Consider the following 19,586-nt stretch of genomic DNA (forward strand, 5'->3'; position numbering starts at 1 on the left):
GGTAAGTGGATAATATTGAAGAGGATTTGCACCTAAAAGTAAATGACAAAAGTGAACAGTGGAATCAGGCAAGATACATGTGAAAAGACTTAAATATTATGGGTCAGGAATTTTAGCATTACTCTATTAGAGACACCTCAAGGTCAGAATTTTTACTATATTCTTAAACTATTTTGGGGTGAAGATTCTAAAACAAACTTGTTTTGTTGCAAATCCTGGGACCTACAATTTTCTACCTTTATGACCTTAGTTGGGCAAATTACTTAACCTGTCCATAAATCATTTTTCTCATAACACGTAATCCATCTGAGTTTTTGAGCATTAAATAAGTTAATATATGCAAACTACTTAGAAAAGGGTACACAGTAAGTATTATGTCAATATTGGATATTTGTATTGCCATTCTTGTTCTGCATATAGATAGAATTTATTTGGCCTGTGGGATCTTTTGGGCATCGGAATCTATAGATAAAGGGCACTGCTGTTTTTGTTGTTTTTCAGACTACTGAATTACCTATCTTCCTGACATTATCTATAAAGATCACATTTGTAGCTCTCTTTAGGCAATTCTAGAATAGAATTTTCAGGTCCAAAAGTTATATGATGATTGCCATGTTTTAATATCCAATCTGTCTTACTTTTGTTTTTTATTTTATTTTGTTTTTTTTTTATTTTAGTTTTGTATTTTATTTTATTTTTATTTTGCCTTTCATTTTATTTTATCTTTATCTTCAGGTCATCCCCAAACTGCAAGACTGCTGGTAGAAGGAATGATATAGGATACATTAATGGGTCTCATCATTAGTATTGATGAGAAAAGGAGTACAGACATTTTTATTCATAAACATTTGTATTTGTATTGGGAATTGAGAAAAAGAGAGAGAGTGAATTGACTGTACCGTGAGTTAAAAAAAAAAAAAATGCTGAGTAAAAACCATAGCGCTTTGGAATTTCATTCCTCACCAGGAACCTCATTCCTTCTCCTCCAGGAAGCTGGAGGTCTTGATAGATAAGATACAAGATACAGATGATAGAGCTGGAGAGCTCCATGAAGGTCATAGATTAAAATGGAGTTAACGTGGGCCAAACTAATGCTCTGTGATCCTGTGAACACAGAAGTTCACTTGGAAGAGACCTGTGCTAGGCTTTGGACATTTTCCTTTGGTAAAGTCAAAATAAGAATAATAAAATGCAATTTACCCCACTTAGTCCCCAAAACGTCTACCAAAAAATCCAATCCTCCTGATCACCTTTGTGAGATCATAGGTATCTATTTGATGTTCTAGCTATCTAGAGGTGATTTGAGTACCCACTACCAACCACAGGAAATTTAGAGAGAATTCCATTCATTCTCTCTGTCTCTGTCTCTCTGTCTTTTTCTTTCATACACACACACACACACACACAGACACACTCAGTTTCTTTCTTTGTCTCTCTCTGTCTCTCTCCCCTCTCTCTCTGAAGGTAAAAGAGAATCAGTAAGAAATCTGATACCCAGTGGTTTGCTAGATCATTGTCTGGAATGCAACTCTGCAAATTTCCAGATATCTATCCTTTTACCGTACAAAACTATATGCTTTTCACAACTCTTCTGTGTGACATTAAGCTAATATTTGCAAAGGATAATAGTAGCAAGTATAAATGCCATTTATAAAGAATTAAATAATTTTAAATATAATTACCCTGTTGATGAAGATAATAGTTTTGGGAGGAAATCATAGTTAGTCATTTATTAAAAAAACTCATTTCCATTGAACTATTTATTTTAGTTTAATTTGATTTACTAGAATTTGTCCCGACAGCACATAATGAAATCTTAATAAAAATGAGAATAAACATTATTCATTTAGTTTCTACAAATATATGCCAACATAGTTTGAAACCATTTTTTCTTCCTTAACATATGATGTTTTCCCTATGATGATGTTTAATAATTTGATTCCAACACCTCAAAAATTTTGAATATTATCTGTTGTATGAAGCCCTTCTCATTCATTTCTGGACTAAGCTGTTATTAATTCCATCATATTTTCTATGATTTTCTGTGATATTGAGAAGAAAAACTAGTAAAAACAAGATAAAAAGGGGCCAGCCAGAAGTCCGAAGCTGGATATGCCCCTTGCTTGCTTTTGGCTTCTGTAATCTTGCTTGTCTCCTGTGTCCACCAACTGCCTGAATAGCACCGCTGGTAAGGGCTGCCTCCCCTTTCTCTTTTCTCTCTCAATCTCCTACCATCCCACATAAAAGGGGGCCAATGTCAAGGTTCAGGGCTCAGCGTTTGGAAATGACTCCGCTGGTCTGACACCGTTAAGCATTAATAGTCTTTGTCTGATTCCCCTAGTGTGTATGTGGCTTGTCTCTTCCTGGGCACTGAGTATTTGCTGTAACAATATAATGATGGTCAAATATGGCTATAGAGTTGTTCTTAAAATGATTAGTTGTCTGTGTTTGATTCTTACAACTTTATTTTAAGCCAAAACCCACAATTTAAAAGAGAGTCTAAAGCAAATACATTAAAAAAATATTTATAATTTGGAATCTAGATAGTGGTTATATGGTTATTCGCTGTACATTTCTTTCAACTTCATTGTATGTTTGTAATTTTTATAATAAAATATTGGGGGAAAAGTCTGATATAGACACATAGTTAAACTATAGCATCCTCTGGAACAGCTCTGTATGATAATTTTCTTTGACTCTAAAAATAAGAATAAAACCTTTTTCTAGCTCACGGAGGTCCAGAGAGAGAGAGACAGAGAGACAGAGAGACAGAGAGAGAGAGAGAAACACACAGAGAGATTAATTACAGTCAAAAGAGAACACACACACACACCAACCACACACACACTACTTTCTGTTATTGTCAAGATGGTGATTTTTTCCCTACTTGCTTACAAAGTTTTTAATTGCTACATCTTCACCTCTTTGAGAATCATGGATAACATTAGAATCATTGATCGATGAGTGATACTGTCTTTTCTCTTAATACAAGGCTAATTAACATTCAGTTTAGAGTGTAGCAAACAGTGCATATAATAAATTTAGTTTTGTGACTCTTTTAGTCTTTGTCACTGACTCTCAGTAAATTTATTTAGCAGAATTTCAAACTCTTAATATTTAGGTTTACATCCCAATTTACATGAGGATAAGGAATGTATCTCTATTGTTTACTGGTGTCCAAAGTTTCAGGAGACCTTGATGTGGCAGATTTGTATTCAGTATTTGTCAAATTTGAATTTGTAAATGGAAGACTGTCTCCTTACTAACGATGTATCAGGATATTTAATACCTATTATATTACCTGGTACATAGTAGGTTCACCTGTAAATGTTTCATGAAGTGAAGAAAAAAGGAAGCAAGGAAAAAAGAAGGAAGAAAGCAAGGAAGGAAGGATGGAAGAAAAGATAGTAAAAAAGAAGAAAATATTATTTTCTTTGATTTGGTCAGTGTTGAGCTGTTTAGTTGGTTAAATCTCTTCTAAGCCCTCTCAATATAAGTCAAATTTAAAGGGAAAGAAATCTGGGGCGCCTGGGTGGCTTAGTCGGTTAAGCGTCCGACTTTCGCTTAGGTCATGATCTCGCGGTTCGTGGGTTCGAGCCCCGTGTCGGGCTCTGTGCTGACCGTCAGCTCAGAGCCTGGAGCCTGTTTCAGTCTGTGACTCCCTCTGTCTCTGACCCTCCCCTGCTCACGCTGTCTCTCTCTCTCTCTCTCCTAGAAATAAATAAAAAAACATTAAAAAAAAATTAAAGGGAAAAAAATCCTTTTTCCTTAAATTCTCAATTTCATTCAGCTGTCTCACCTTCCCTCAAGTTTTTCTCATATGTTGTTTTGTGTCTGAGAGAAAATGGGATGTCAGTAAGCTAATATTTATGCAACTTGTTGGGAGTGGTACAGTCAGAAGGAGTTTATTAGGATCCCTAGTTCTTTGTGATGTGAATTGTGTCTTTGACTAGTATGCAAACAATGAATTTCAGTAAGCTGAATCATTTTAGAGCTAAATCTATTAAATGTTCTTTGTGATGTTTAAAAGTGCTTACAAAAGGCCTCTACCTGCCTTTCCCTATTTGTGGTCCCTTAAACAATATAGCTTGTCTTAAATTGGCCACATTTAAATTCAAACCAATGCAACCAATTGTATACAGAAACTACTACAGGCAAGGTGTTGCACTGAATGTTGCAAAAACACATAAAGACAACAAAAGTCAAATTTCTGATTTGATTGTTGTTTCATAGATAATAGTAAATGGTTAAAAAATTTTAAAAAATCAGTCTCAGTCTCCAGGGATCTTTGATAAGAATTAGAAGGAAGGGAAAAAAAGATATGGGCATTGCATACCTATATGCCTACCTTACTTATAGCCATCTACACTCTCAAGATTGACCTTTACCTTTACACTCCAATGTGCACATAGTTGCTGCTTTTACTTTTGTATATTTTAAAAACAAATTAAAACCTTTAGTTCTGAATGCTGTAAGTAGGCAGAGTTAGAGCAGTGATAGTTCAAAGACCCCCATTTGGCACGCAAGCTCCAAAAACAAAAATAAAACCTTTTTCTAGCTCACAGAAGTCCAGAGAGAGAAAGAGAGAGAAAAACAGAGAGAGAGAGAGAGAGAGAGAGAGTTTAAAGTTAAGAGAACACACACACACACACACACACACACACACCCCTTCCTATTATTGTCCTGACAGTGATTTTTTTTTTCTCCTCTGCTTACAAAATCTCCTTCAAGCATGTTCTGTGATAAAACAATAGTCTCTTCAAGTAAAATTCAAAACATTGCAGTATTTATGAATAAATCCCCTTCCTGAATCCATATTTTCGGAATCCTAAAAGGGTTGATAATATAAATTCTGTCACATTTACATATTATGTTCTTTCTCATCCAGTTTTAACTTCTGTACAGTCATTAATCTTGGAACTTGGGTTTATTTTTATGTAAGGTTTCACATTTTTTTCAAGTCTCTTGACACAGTGTACCATTTGCTCACCACATTTTCCCCTTTGAGCTCCTCAAGTACTTATTTAAATGGCATGGATAACGCTAGATTTCTCCCACACTCTGAACTCATTTACATAAGCATCCTCAGGGGTCTCTGAAGTTCCTGGTGAACATAACATTGCCCGGGATAATAGGATGCCTAGACAATGGTTTGTCCTTTGAATTCTGACTCTTACTTATGGTTTCAGGATCTCTGTGGAAGAGCCTGAACTTCTTTAAGGTTTTTGTTTCTGTGAGGAGGAAAAATATGCTGAATCAAAGCTCCAGCGTGTGCTTTCAATTTCTACATTTTACCAGACACTCGAAGCTAAAGAACCGAGCTGTCTCTGAAGTATTGTTGGGTATGATGGCTAGGGAGGAGGGAAAAAACCTGCTGCTCTGTGGTGGAGACAGAAATCCAGGGATTCTTTGTGCTGAGTGAGATAACATACCCTTTACATGCTCTCCTACACAGCTGGCGGAAATGACTTTCTTCCCTTATTTCTTTCCTCTCCCATCTCTTCTCTTACCTCACATTATTGGCTCGTTTGTTCATGGGAGAAAGAGTAGCTGTTATGCAAACCATAGGATGAATTGAGGACAAAATCCTGAGGGTATATACCTTTACTTTGTAAGGTGGCTTTATATCGCCAAATGAAGCACAGCTGGGCAGGATAATTCCTGTCAGGGAAATGTGCTTCTGTTGTTAAGTTCTAAGGCTTCCGAAAGGAAATGCTACTTTGGCAGCATATGACCTGATAGTTTTATTTCTTGGTTTCTTTAATTTGCTTTGATTCAGATTTTCTTTAAATTTTATAACATGGAGATATTGTCAAATGTACTCTATGCTTTTATTCCTGACATTTTCAGTTTTAGTCTGTGGCGACTGCTGCAAAGCTATGGAGATGTTTCAAATCACAGAGGCATTTGGTACACCTCAAATTATTTACCAGTACCTCAGATCTTCCTGCCAGCACCGCAACATGGCTTCAACTCCTGGATCAATTTAAGTGCAGTCTCCTGCCACAGTGCATCATATTAATAGTATCAGATGCCTGTGGTTTTAGGAGAGAACTAGTCGTTCAGAGTCCTGGGAAATGAAAAAAAAAATTGCTTTGCTTTTTTTTTCTTCCTAATTTTTCAGTTTGAAATTAAAGCAGACTATTTTACAGAAGGGACCAAAGCTTAATATGTTTCGAAAATTAATGGAATGTAATTGGAGTTGTAATATCCAATCTCTAATGAGATCCCAAGTTGGTGTAGCAGGAAGGACCTAAGGTTGAAACTTAGTTTGAAAAACTATAAAAGTCCTATTGCTTAATAACTGTGTGACTTTGATGAAGTCACTACAACTCTTTAGTGATCAACTTCAATGCATAGAATACATTATTATCATAAATATGTATGTAGGAAAGAGAGTAGTTAGAGTTCCACAGAATGAACTCTGAAGGAATTTCCCAAACCACTCCTAACAGACTCAAGCACACATAGAAACACACAAATCATGGGGACACCTGGTTGGCTTAGTCGGTTAAGCGTCCGACTTTCGCTTAGGTCATGATCTCGCGGTTCGTGGGTTCGAGCCCCGCGTCGGGCTCTATGCTGACTGCCAGCTTGGAGCCTGGAGCCTGTTTCAGAGTCTGTGACTCCCTCTCTCTCTGACCCTCCCCTGCTCACGCTGTCTCTCTCTCTCTCTCCTAGAAATAAATAAAAAACATTAAAAAAAAAAAAAGAAACACACAAATCATGTAGGTATTTTACCAGTTAGATCAACCTAGAGTGGTCTACAAAGCCTACCAAACCACCAGTTTTCCCCATTGATTCAATAAATGTAAAGTACTAGTAGATTTATGTGAGTGAGAGATAAAGTTAAAAATACAGATTCAGGGGACACCTGGGTGGCTGAGCCAGTTAAGTGTTCCACTCTTGATTTTAGCTCAGGTCATAATGTCACAGTGAGTTAGAGTTCCACCATGTGGAGCCTGCTTGGGATTCTCTTTCTCTTCCTCTCTCTCTGCCCCCACCCCCACTCATGCTGTCTCTGTCTCTCTAAAAAAAAAATAAATAAATAAACTTAAAAACAAATACAAATTTGATCATCAAGAAACAATACACATACATGGAAAGATAATGAACAATGTGGCATTTTATTAATGTATCCCGATTAATGATTGCTTAGTTAGGGCTAACGGACAACATGTGTTTTGAACAATCTACTTTTAAAAAGAAATATTTAAAGGTGGAGATAATCTCACAACAGTGCAGAAAAAGCCTAGTTAACTAGGCTCGAGGAAGGGCAGGAAACAGGCCAGCTTTAGTGAAGTCTCATTCTTTCATTGCTTTATGACTTCATATTCCTAGTCTGATCTCGCTGTGTTTGGTTACTTCTCCACTGTCTATGGCTTACTCATGTTGTCATGCATATAGACCCGTCATTCCTTTCTGCTTGCCTGCCTTCCTTCCTTCCTTCCTTCCTTCCTTTTGTCATTCATTGGATCATTCAGTTATTTCTTTTTAATGAGTTTCCACAACCTGGAAGACTATATCTAGGTTACCTCTGCAAACATAAAATTGAATAATACATACTTTTGGTTTATAAGGAAATTGAAGACTACAAGTGAGGTAAAACAATACAATAGACATATTGAAGGGAAGTGTCGCTCTTACATAAAAGTAGTGCATACACATTATTTTAAGTGAAAGCAGTGACTAACAGGATAAAGCAAGTATTCAGAGAAGAACAGTTATTTGAGCTGGATTTAGAAGTATAAATAGTATTGCATTTCACTGAGAAGGGAAATCATGTATTTCAAGGAGATAAAATTGGCACCATTAATGCATAAAAGCAAGAAGATAAAGTATTTATTGGGGGAAGGCTATGTATTCTTATTTAAAGAGGACGTAATGAGAAGTGTAAGTAGGTCAAGTTCAAATACAGGATGTGAAATTTAAACATTAATCCATTTATAGTGAGATCCAGTGTAAGTTTTTATCAGTGCTGTGCTTGGTTAAAATACCTATTCAGAAAAATGTATTATAATTATTAGAAGAATAAAATAGAGAGTACAGAATGTATTATCTGGAAAAACAGGACCACCATGAAGATCTGAACCAGAAGACTGGCATCAATATAAAAGGTGACTATCAGAGAAATTAATGAGGTATAATTAATATCTCTGGCTGGTATTCGGATTTGAAGACTAAGGAAGAAATAAAGGATGAAAACAATTAATCTGTGGTATTTACTTTGAATGGATAAACAAGTCTTTTCACTAATAACAAATATACAAAAGTAGAATAAAAATTAATATGGATAGGGGTGCCTGGGTTGCTCATTTGGTTAAGCGTCCAACTTCAGCTCAGGTCATGATCTCGTGGGCTGTGAAATCAAGCCCCACATCAGGCTCTGTGCTGACTGCTCAGAGACTGAAGCTTGCTTCAGATTCTGTGTATCCATCTCTCTCTACCTCTCCCCTGCTTGCACTCTGTCTCTGCCTCTCACTCTCAAAAATAAATAAATGTTAAAAATTTTTTAAAGAAATTAATATGGATGTAATGAGATTATTTGGGGCAGTTACATAAGGTAACTTCAATACTTCACATATTGAATATCAGAATATCTATTCTCCTGGGTGAAATTTTGATTTAAGAAATATTTTAAGTAATGGTCAAAATATGTATCAATTAAGAATCATCTTTTCACTGATACGTAATGATGAGTGAGCATGGGGCAGGCTGAGTGCAAAATATAAGCTAGCACACCCCCCCCACCTGAGGTGGGATGTGTGTGATATTCCTCGGGCACTCCTGGCTACCCAAGAACAAAGGGAAGGAAAGAAAACAAATGGTCAACTGAAAGAGATCACAGTTATACAGCACATGGGTCTCCATCAGTTTACAATATTGTAGTAAATATTTACAAATATTGTAGTAAATTGTAAGGAAAAGCAATCTTATCAGTAGCCTAATCTCCAGAAACCTACAGACTGTTTCCTGGAGCCCCAACATCACCCCTCCATAGTGATATGTATGCGGTGCAAAGGCAGAAGGAAATGACAGGTAAAATTAAATTTCCTTATAACCTGCAGCCCACTGACAAATACTTGAGGCAAATACAGTTTAACATTTCTCCAGGAACTCCCTACTGCCATAATGTTAATAATAGCTTACTAAGGGAAAAACAACCTTAGCTTGATAAGAGCAAGGCCTCAGGTGTCTTAGAAGTCCTCGTTAGCATATCAAAGTCCCTCTAAAGGCCTCCCTTTTGACTTTACCTCCCTAACTTCAGGGTATATAAGGAGCCACTCTTCACAACCCCAGTGCAGCTTTTTCTGCCCATGGGTCCTGTCTCTATGCTTTAATAAAAATCACCTTTTTGCACCAAAGACATCTTCAAGAATTCGTTTTTGATCATTGGCTTTTTGCACCAAAGACATCTTCAAGAATTCGTTCTTGATCATCGGCTCTGGACCCCACAAACCCCCCATCATCCCAAAACTTCATCACTTAATGAAGAAGGAACTAAGGACATAAATTCTTTTAAAAGACTAGTGGTCAAACTGGAAGAAGAAAATAATATGACAATAAGTACTACAAAAATTAATTGGAAAACAGATGCAAACTAAATTGGGACATATTGACTTTAAAGATCATATCACTCAGTGATCAAAAAGAATGAAATATTGCCTTTTGCAACCACGTGGATATACTAGATTGTATTATGCAAAATAAAATAGGGAAAGATAAAGATCATATGATTTTGCTCATATGTGAAATTTAAAAAACAAAACAGATGAACTTATGGGAATGGTAGGAAAAATAAGACATAAACAGAGTGGGAGGCAAACAATGAAAGACTCTTAAATACAGAGAACAAATTGAGGCTTGCTGGAGGGGTGCTGCGTGGGAGGATGGGCTAAATGGGGACGATGGGCATTAAGTAGGCCACTTGTTGGGATGAACACTGGGTGTTATATGAAAGTGATGAATCAATAAATTCTACTCCTGAAACCATTGTTACACTATATGTTAGTGGATTTAAATAAAATAAAATAAAAAATAAACAAAAATAAAGATCAAAAGAAGCTTAGAAAACAGAAGAGGATTCATTGACTGGTACTGTTATAATACGCAGCTTCATCAAGTAGGCAAAGCAATGATATGTTAAAGAGACAATAAGGTAACAATGTTGATATATCTGAGGGATGGGACTCTGTTTTGAAAGAATCTGCTTATCAAGTTATAATTAGTTCAATTATCTGAATGTTCAAGGCGAGATTTAAGGCTCTCCTGTTTGCATAATCTGTTTAGTAATTTAAGTGACTTGAGCAAGACCATGTGGAGAGCGAAGTTTCTTCACATTATAGTATCTTATTTTAAGCTTACAAGACCACAATATTTAAATACTCTGAAGAAAGTCAAGACATAAATATTGATGGTTGAATTATGAACTCTTTCCTCACTCAGAATAATACTAAATTATGAAAGTGTCAGTTTATATTCTAGAATAAGAGATAAATTTATAATTTTGTTAGAAATTAAAGGTAGAATTGCCCCACTAACTTACATGCACTGAGATTGTTAGCAACTGCTTCTGTTTTTCTGAAGTAGGGAATTGCTGATTCTTTTGTAATTACTCTTCCCCTCAAGGACTATCTCCATGCTCCCTGATCATATTAAGCTAGAGTTTAGCTAACTCCATTTCTCACTTTCACATAATGGCAAGTTTTCCTCTAAGACCTGCCTTGTAATGGTTTTCTAGAGTTGCTATTTTATTAGTGTTTTTTGTCTTGTCATTTGAATTATAGAAGGTAGTTACCAATCAATGTCAGACCACTGGAATTTAAAGCTTACACACAAATATAAATAACATATATGTAAAATTTTTAAATTGAATCATGAAACAGTACCCAAGACTAGTTATTTTAACAACACTATTCTAAAAGTCTCAGTTTATACACAAAAGTCATGCATCCTAAATAATTTTTGGACCCCAAATCTTAAAGAATGATTACATATGAATCTTTTCTTATGAAGGTTTCAAAAATCATTTACTGAATACTTGCTATGGATTGTGTGTGTGTGTGTTCCTTAAATACTTAACGTGATGATATTTGGAGATGTGGCCCTTGGGAAGTAAATAGGTAATAAGGGTGGAGTCCTCACAATGGGATTAGTGCCTCTGTAAGAAGAGAAACAAGTCAGCTTGCTGACCCACCACCATGATAGGAGACCAGCAAAAGGTGTTCCCACCAAACCCTGACTTTGCTGGCACCCTAATCTGAGACTCCCCAGCCTCCACAACTGTGAGAAATACATTTCTGTTTTTTTAAGAAACTCAGCCTACATTATCTTGTTACAACAGCTTAAACTGACTAAGACAATACCTATTTATTATGATCAAGTCACTGCTCCATACGCTGAGAATCTAATTTTGATAGAACAGAGCTGGTCTTCATGAAGTTTATAATCTAGTGTGAAAGACAGACCAAAATGAACACACAAATAAATACTATGCTTATATAACATAATTTCAAGTAGTAAAAGAGCTATTAAAAAAGAGGAAAAAACTACAAAAAGATGGGTGTGTAGAAATATTTTGTACAGAATGATCAGGAAATGCTTTTTTCGGAGGTGGTGTTTGAGCAGAAACCTGAATGAAATGAGCAAGTAACCCACAGCAAGCACTTGTAGAAGAGGCTTCCAGATAAATGAGAGAGCAGATGTCCAAGGTTTGAAGTAAGGAGGGCAGAAAATGGAAGAGGACCATTGAAGAAGAGTAGATGGAATGAATGAAGAGAGAAATTTATGAAGCCAAACATGACTTGGGAAAGCAGTAAATGTTTATTGTATAAATGAATGAATGTTAAGTATGGGTAAATGGAACTCACATGAATGTGAATAAACAAAGGAAAATGAAAAAACAATAGTGAAAGAACTCACTGCAGAGAAGAAATAAATTATGCTGATTGGTGTAACTAAAAGCACTGGCCACAGATATCTCCTTGCCAATTACATAAACCAGTGATTTCTAATGCTGGTTTTGAGACACTTGGTGTGGTTTTAATTATCCCAAGAGGTATAATATAATTTTCCAAACAAGTGATTAAAACTTAGAATTGGAAGAATATTCCAAAATCAAATTAGTCTGTGTACAAGCCAATAATCTAAAGTTATGGTCAGAGGAACAGGTAGTTTTTTGCAAATGAATTTATCTTTAAATTGACTTTTAAATAGCAACACAACACTGAAGACTTTGTGAAATGCTTCTGGTGCTGTCGCCTTATTCTCCTATTTCATTTTAACTTATAACTTAAACACTTTCTTTTTTTATTATTAAAAAACTTTTTAAATGTTTTATTTATTTCTGAGAGAGAAAGAGAGACAGGGTGAGCAGGGGAGGGTCAGAGAGAGAGGGAGACATAGAATCTGAAACAGACTCCAGGCTCTGAGCTAGCTGTCAGCACAGAGCTGGATGGGGGGCTTGAACCCACGAAAGGTGAGATCATGACCTAAGCCAAAGTCGGACGCTTAACGGACTGAGCCACCCAGGTGCCCCTAATTTAAACACTTTCTTAAAAGTCAATGTGTAATTATGTTCACCTGCAGATTGACAGTAACCTAATATGTGTATCATTTGTGTCCTTCATTTACTTTAGTTATTTGATTCCTATCTATTATACATATCATGCCTGGATGACATTGACAGAAGCATTTCCTGCTTAAATATCAAAAGAAAATGATGATAAAGGAGGATATACCCTTCCTCCTGCTGAAAGATACCCTCCCATTTTGTAAGCAAAGCTTTCCCATTTCTTTCTTTTTTTTTTCCCCCTTACTCTATTACAGGCTATTGCAACTTTCCAGAAAGGCAAGTTTTTTTACCTTCTCTTTTCTTTCTTTCTTTTTTTTTTTTTTAGTTTGTCCTCAAGCTNTTTTACTTTGGCCCCATGCAGGCTTGACCTATTTTACCTTGTTACAGTGATGGAGAGCTCCATTCCTGCGAAAATTTAGCTTCAAAAGAGTTCTGTTAATGGAAGAGGTACAGACACCCCCTTACCAGCAGGTACAAACAAAACTTCTCTCTTTAAATCTTTTTATATAATTACCAAATTAATCTGTTATATATATATATGTGTATATATATATTAAATAAAGTGAGATAATCTAATAATAATGAAGTATTCTGGTGTAAACTATATATTATCATACAAAACATAAGGAGCCATGATTTAAATCGACAAGTTTTAAGTAACAATTTATTTATGATTAATAATGAAATAATGTGATCAACAAAATTAAAATGAATTCAAATGATAATCTTTGTAATTCTAGCCTATATCTTTAAATAAAGTCTTTCTCCTTTTCACTGCTTAAGATAAAACAGATTCAAGCAAACAATCTGCTGTCCCCCTTACAAGATAGTGCAAGAGAGCAAGATTGGTCAGTTCAGTCGGTTTTAGCAAAATACTGTTAAGTATGAATAGTTTTTTCCATAAATGAGCAAACTGTTTATTTTTTTAATGGAAAAACTATTCTGTGCAATGACTAGAAAGCACATCACTAGCCTGGGCCAGCTTCATTAATCTGCCAACCATTTTTTTATTCGCAGGTAATGGACTAAGTGAATCTGCATAACCCATGTCATACAGGGGAGTGAACACCAACCACATACTCTACAGGAATACTATCTTTTTACTTGAGGCAGGATCCCAATTATTTGAGTGTAATTACTAAATTTTGGCCAAAGAGCTCATTTGATTTTCTCAATATATTAATGTTTCTTTGGCTGGCCTAACTCAAGGTAGCTGAGCTTGCAGTCAATGTATTTCATAAAGTTGTCTTCCAGAAACAACACTGTGTTATTAAATTTTCTCTAAATCAAAAAGTTTGGAAGTTTGTTCATGACATCGACTAATTAAGCTTCAATGTAAGTGTATACTTTGGTCAGTTGACGACGCTAACTATTTCATCAGTTATTCCTGCCCCATTCAATCAATATTATTATAATAGAGTATAGAAGTCTATATGGAAACACAATAGCTACATATCATGATTATATCTAAATAAATTGTTTCTCTGAGGATATAGGAATTATTAGATTAAGTATTGACTAAATTCATGTTTTTAGCAACTATAATAATAGTCATTTGCAGTAATAAATTATTATTTACTATTATTAAACTGTTTTAGTTTATCCTGAAGAGCATGGGAAAAATGTATTCCTCAGAGTCACAAATTTGTTTATATTGCCAGAGAAACACACTTTACTAAGCACATGTTTGAAACATCTGTTTAATGTTTCTGATTGTTTTTCACTTACAGTAAGCTTGTCAACAAAAAGAATCATTCAGAGAAAATATTACAGAAATTCATGTTTGAATACATTTGGAAAGAACTGAATATATCAGGTGTAAAAAGCTTTCAAATAGGGAAATGTTTGCTTCATACTAGAAGTACATAACTAATAGAACAAACAACTGATATGGGGGGAATCTCACATAAAGGACTTTATTTTAATTGTTGGAATGCTTTCTCAATGCATGTGTTTTATTACTAATTGCCCTTCCAGCAGCTCTCTGTCAGAACATGTACATTTTGATAGTGTTGCTATGGTAGCTAGCTATATCCTTATCTGGTTAAAATCTCTATCACTCCAAACTTCCAAATTTGTCTTAATAATCCTCATTCATCTCAGCTTTTGTCCAATCTTCTACATATTAGTTTCTTATTCACTCATCTCTTGTAAGTCTCTTTAAATACTAACAATGATTATAATAACATACATAGCATTTAAGCATCGACTATAAGACATACACTGTTAACCTCGGTCCTTGAACTTACATTTAATCTTCATAGCAATGAAGTTAGTATGTTATTATACTCATTTTACAAATAAGGAAAGAGAAATCCAGAGAGAGTGACTTTTAAAAGTTCGAAGGGGTAGAGCCAGATCTGAACTTTGGCCCTTCCTAACTACCACAGATGACTGTTAAACTACCAAAAAACAGACAGGGATTAAGAGAGAGGGTAATCTAGTGGAATAATTGATCCTGTCTTTTACCTGGATACTTGATCTATGATACAAAGATTGATTCCTTAAATAGTGGGTGAAATCATGTGGGTTGATAGGAAGTATAGACTATTTGAACTTGGAGATGGAATAATATATAGTAAATGCTAGAAAAGTAGGGACATAAAAAACTGCTTAACAAAAAGTTAAAGCCAGAAACACCCCCCCACCACACCCACACATACACACATACACATTTATCTACCCCCAAAGGTAAATAAATATAATTTTGCAGATGAATTTGAAAACTGTGTAGATTAGAAATACATTGGGGCACCTGGGTGGCTCAGTAGGTTAAGCGTCCAACTTCAGCTCAGGTCATGATCTCACAGTCCGTGACTTTGAGCCCGGTGTCGGGCTCTGTGCTGACAGCTCAGAGCCTGGAGCCTGCTTTGGATTCTGTCTCCCTCTTTCTCTGCCCCTCCCCTGCTTGTGCTCTGTCTTTCTCTCTCTTAAACATAAATAAATGTTACAAACAAACAAAAAAACATTACAAGCACATTATTGTGACTTGCTATCCTATGTATTATTTCAAGTTGCTCCTAGGTAAAGGATTATGCTGAGTCAACTGTGTGCTAGGAGGATGCAGAGTACTAACGCAGAGGTATAGATTTCAAGACACTGTCCTGGACTCAAACATAACTCTACAGGACTTTGGCTTTGGAGACCAGCCCACAGAACATCTGAGTAATAGATTAAAAATCTACTGTTTTTAGGGAGATATATTGCTAGAGAATAACAAAAAAATTTAAGAAATATGATTGTTAGTCTTGATGATCTTTAAGTCTTTAGATATCTACAAATAGGAAGCAATATGTTAAAAACAGAGTATCCCATCGAAGTTTTTCAACGTTCATCTGAGGTGTGTCAGTGGAAAACGGTGGAGAGTGGAGACTCTCCTAGTGAACTGAACCATTGCAACTCTTAGAGACCTAGATTCTTTTTTATTTTAATATTTATGTACTTATTTTTGAGAGAGAAAGAGAGACTGAGAGCAAGCATGAGTAGGGGAGTGGCAGGGAGAGAGAGAGAAAGAGAGAGAGAGAGAGGGAATCCCAAGCAGATTCTGGGCTGACAGCTCAGAGCCTGATGCAGGGCTTGAACTGAGGAAATATGGGATCATGACCCAAACCAAAACCAAGAGTCTTGTGCTTAACTGAATGAGTCAACCAAGCACCCCTTAGGGACCTGGATTCTTACAATCAAAATATATTTTTTACTTCCTTTGGGGTGGATATAAATGCATTTTATGTAAATACAGTTTTAATAGTTCATTATATGTGCACAGACACTGGTTAATAAGGTGATGGACTCCTGAGACTTTTGTTATAACCTATCAGGATCTATTTCCTTTTATCTGCCTTCAGTGGTTGGAGGGGCATGGCTGTGGTGGCAGTGGGGAGATTTGGGGATGTTCCAAGAAAAGCTAAATTCAAGTACAAAGCACATGGCTTATATCCCTTCATTAGGATGTAATAATTGATTAGAGAGTGGGCAAAATATATAAACTGTATTATAGATTAAAGTCATTTCCTAGAAAATGTGAGTAAACAAAAAAACAGTCTGTCTCTTGCTCCTCATGGTATATTTTGCATGTGATGTCTTGAACTACTGATACCATTTTGCTGTCATTAGGGGATATTAGATATGACAATCAAAAAGAAGCAGAAATTAAGTCTGATCAAATATGTCTGAACTCACTTAGCTCTGAAATTTTTATAATAGCTTGACTGGGCTTACCCTCAAACTTCCACTCATTGATGAGTTATAAACACACACACACACACACACANTGGGTGGCTCAGTAGGTTAAGCGTCCAACTTCAGCTCAGGTCATGATCTCACAGTCCGTGACTTTGAGCCCGGTGTCGGGCTCTGTGCTGACAGCTCAGAGCCTGGAGCCTGCTTTGGATTCTGTCTCCCTCTTTCTCTGTCCCTCCCCTGCTTGTGCTCTGTCTTTCTCTCTCTTAAAAATAAATAAATGTTAAAAACAAACAAACAAAAAAAACATTACAAGCACATTATTGTGACTTGCTATCCTATGTATTATTTCAAGTTGCTCCTAGGTAAAGGATTATGCTGAGTCAACTGAGTGCTAGGAGGATGCAGAGTACTAACGCAGAGGTATAGATTTCAAGACACTGTCCTGGACTCAAACATAACTCTACAGGACTTTGGCTTTGGAGACCAGCCCACAGAACATCTGAGTAATAGATTAAAAATCTACTGTTTTTAGGGAGATATATTGCTAGAGAATAACAAAAAAATTTAAGAAATATGATTGTTAGTCTTGATGATCTCTAAGTCTTTAGATATCTACAAATAGGAAGCAATATGTTAAAAACAGAGTATCCCATCGAAGTTTTTCAACGTTCATCTGAGGTGTGTCAGTGGAAAACGGTGGAGAGTGGAGACTCTCCTAGTGAACTGAACCATTGCAACTCTTAGAGACCTAGATTCTTTTTTATTTTAATATTTATGTACTTATTTTTGAGAGAGAAAGAGAGACTGAGAGCAAGCATGAGTAGGGGAGTGGCAGGGAGAGAGAGAGAAAGAGAGAGAGAGAGAGGGAATCCCAAGCAGATTCTGGGCTGACAGCTCAGAGCCTGATGCAGGGCTTGAACTGAGGAAATATGGGATCATGACCCAAACCAAAACCAAGAGTCTTGTGCTTAACTGAATGAGTCAACCAAGCACCCCTTAGGGACCTGGATTCTTACAATCAAAATATATTTTTTACTTCCTTTGGGGTGGATATAAATGCATTTTATGTAAATACAGTTTTAATAGTTCATTATATGTGCACAGACACTGGTTAATAAGGTGATGGACTCCTGAGACTTTTGTTATAACCTATCAGGATCTATTTCCTTTTATCTGCCTTCAGTGGTTGGAGGGGCATGGCTGTGGTGGCAGTGGGGAGATTTGGGGATGTTCCAAGAAAAGCTAAATTCAAGTACAAAGCACATGGCTTATATCCCTTCATTAGGATGTAATAATTGATTAGAGAGTGGGCAAAATATATAAACTGTATTATAGATTAAAGTCATTTCCTAGAAAATGTGAGTAAACAAAAAAACAGTCTGTCTCTTGCTCCTCATGGTATATTTTGCATGTGATGTCTTGAACTACTGATACCATTTTGCTGTCATTAGGGGATATTAGATATGACAATCAAAAAGAAGCAGAAATTAAGTCTGATCAAATATGTCTGAACTCACTTAGCTCTGAAATTTTTATAATAGCTTGACTGGGCTTACCCTCAAACTTCCACTCATTGATGAGTTATAAACACACACACACACACACACACACACAACACATTTTGCCAAGAAAATTTTAAAAGGACTTATTTCTTAAAGCAGTTTCCTGTTTTAAAACAGGAAAATTGAGAGAAAGGTATAGAGATATGCTTTCCCTCTCCTGCATGCATAGTTTCTTTCCCCCATTATCAACATCTGCTATAAGAGTAGTACATTTGTTGCAATTTGTAGTCCACATTGACACATCATTATCATCCAAAATCCATAGTTTACATTCATGTCCAGTCTTGGTGAGTTTGGAAAAAGATATCATGACATGTATCCATGTGTCTCTATTATAGTGTCATAGAGAGTATTTTCACTGCCTTAAAAATCATCTTTGCTTCAGGTATTCAGTCCCACTGACCACAAATGCTGATCTTTTCTCTGTCTCCATAGTTTGCCTTGTCAGGAATATCATATAGTTGAATCATATAGTATATATACTTTCCAGATTGGCTTCTTTCACTTAGTAGTAGGTATTTAAGATGAATCCATGTCTTTTCATGGCTTGATTGTTCATTTCTTTGTAGGGCTACATGATATTTTGTTGTCTAGATGTACTACAGTTTATTTATCCATTCACCTACTGATAGACTTTTTAGTTGCTTCCCGTTTGGGCAATTATGAATAAAACAACTATAAACATCTATGTCCAGATTTTGGTGTCGTCAAGTTTTTCTTTCTCTCTTTTCTTTTTTTTTCTTTTTTTCTTTTTTTTGGTTATTTTACCCTACCCTTTCCATGTCCCCAATGTAATCTATATTACTATGTTGATATCACCTTCCATGTTTTATCCCATGCTAATAGGAACATATCTTTGTTGTTGTTTTCATAAGAGTGAAATCACATACTAAACACATTTCTGCACCCTCAAAATTATCTATCAGAAATCCAGGTCAGTTAACTGGTAGAATTATGTAATTGCTTTAAAAGCTAGATAACATTATTTGGTAAAGATATACTCATTCTGTATTAATGGGTGTTTAATTAAGGCTTTTGTTTTGTATATGCTTACATTTTTACCTTATTCTGCTATGAATATCCTCATACATATTTTAATTGTCATTAATGCTTTTATTCATATGGAATAAACTTTCTAGTAATATAATTGATGGGTCAAAAGATAAGTTTAAAAATCTATCTTGGATTTTATGGTGATTTTCCATCATTATGAAATGATTCACATTTTCTCCAGTAAGAACTGAGCATACCCTCTTCCTATGGCCCTA

Source organism: Crocuta crocuta, unplaced genomic scaffold (genome assembly GCF_008692635.1).
Source record: "Crocuta crocuta isolate KB4526 unplaced genomic scaffold, BGI_CrCroc_1.0 scaffold376, whole genome shotgun sequence".
Lineage (NCBI taxonomy): Eukaryota > Metazoa > Chordata > Mammalia > Carnivora > Hyaenidae > Crocuta > Crocuta crocuta.